The sequence below is a fragment of the Egretta garzetta genome, unplaced genomic scaffold (genome assembly GCF_000687185.1).
Source record: "Egretta garzetta isolate BGI_Z169 unplaced genomic scaffold, ASM68718v1 scaffold112, whole genome shotgun sequence".
NCBI classification, from domain to species: domain Eukaryota; kingdom Metazoa; phylum Chordata; class Aves; order Pelecaniformes; family Ardeidae; genus Egretta; species Egretta garzetta.
The window spans coordinates 1,053,368-1,054,961 of record NW_009258884.1 but is presented as its reverse complement, the minus strand read 5'-3'; the positions used below and the strand labels follow the sequence as shown (position 1 = coordinate 1,054,961).

The following is a 1,594-nucleotide window of genomic DNA, read 5'->3' as shown; positions in this document are numbered from 1 at the left end:
CGGATGTCAGAGAGGGAGATTTCTCTTTTTGTTTATGCCCTTGCACAATCTGCCCCAAGTAAGGAGGTCAGGGGAAGGCAGGCACAGCAGCATCTTTGCGGGTGTTAAGCGCAGCAATAAAGCAGCAGAAGGGATCCCCCCGGTTTATTACAACCCTGCAAACGCGAGGCGAGTTTTCCACACATTTCTCACTGCTTTTCACATTTCCGTCCCTTTTTTTTTAAAAAAAAAAAAAAACAAACCAAAAAATACTCTACCTCACCACCACACAAAAATGAAGCATTGTAAAATGGTTGTGTAATTGTGTAACTGCTATGGGCAGAGCGGGCTGTGCAGCCCGGGGACCAATCCCACCCCTTGCAGCATGCTCTCCTCCCAGCGCAGCAAGTAAGATTTAATCTCTCTCTCTTTACTTACCATACTTTGCTTTATCCAGGGAGTAAAGAGCTACTTTTTTTTAAAAAAACTTTCCAATCATGTAGTAATTCTGCTTACATCAGTTTTCTCTCAATAATATGATATCCCATTCCTCTGTCTATGAGCTGCCCTTCTAGTATTACAACAAAAGTGGCTAAGAAAACAGACTTTTTTTTTTTTTTTCCTCCCAACCAGGTGTCTGAAAGCCTCGCCAACGCTCAAAGCCATTCTCTACCCTCTCGTCTTTTTTCTTTTTCTTTTATTATTTTTTCTTTTAAAAACAAACCCCGAATTCACCGCGATTTGGCCGAGGATTTTCGGAAGCGGTGGAACCCCCCGAGCAGCGCCCCGGGGGCCGCTCCCCCCTCCCTGCCCCTCGCTGCCCGCACCGGCAACGTTTTCCTGCCCGTTTGCGATTAAATAATTCCCCAACCTGCTGTGGTCGGGCTGAAATGCAGTATTCAGCGCCCGGAATTGGTAGGGGAACGGCGAAAGCTTGAGTAATTATTGTCAAATAACGTCGGCCAAATGGCTAAATAATTATCACTTCATTTCGTTTTAGAAGGCAATAAAAAAAAAATCCCCCCCCCTTTTTTAACCCGAGCAATAATCACCTGCTGATGAACTGTCGGATCGCTATTATATTGATATCTCTAGACGGGATTTATCATGAAAATGGTGCAAAAAGTCTCATTCAGGCGTGCAAATCTGCATTCCTTTAAAAAAAAAATAATCATCCCTCTCTGACCAGATGGGCACTGGCTAAAACCTCATCTGCCAGATTTAACACAGTCCGGATTTTGGACAACGACAGATACCAGAAATCTTTAATTGAAGGAGGCGAACCGTTAAAAAACACTGAATCAAACTAGTTTTTCCCCTCTATCAAAAAAATGCTATTTTTTTTTAGACTCACTCTATCGATTTACCTTGCCGCCTATAAATAACCTCGCAATCTATTATTTAACAAAGATGCTGTTTCCTGCCTTAAAAGAAAAAAGAAAAATAAAAATAAAGAGAGAAAAGTTACCCGGGAGCTGCTGAGCCGCTCTCCCCACCTGAGCGCCGCGCCCCGCCGCCCCGGGGTCCCCGCTAATTACCGAATCACCGCCGCCGGGTGATGAACTTTTCCTTTATCGCCCCAAACGCGTGTCCGGAGGCTAAAGAGAGCCTGTGC

The 1,594-nt window shown here is 44.6% G+C and overlaps 1 protein-coding gene across 1 annotated transcript in view; it reads right to left on the bottom strand.

Moving 5' to 3' along the window:
• The window catches only part of TBX2 (T-box transcription factor 2), an 8,116-nt gene that overhangs the window by 4,764 nt on the left and 1,758 nt on the right, over positions 1-1,594 (bottom strand).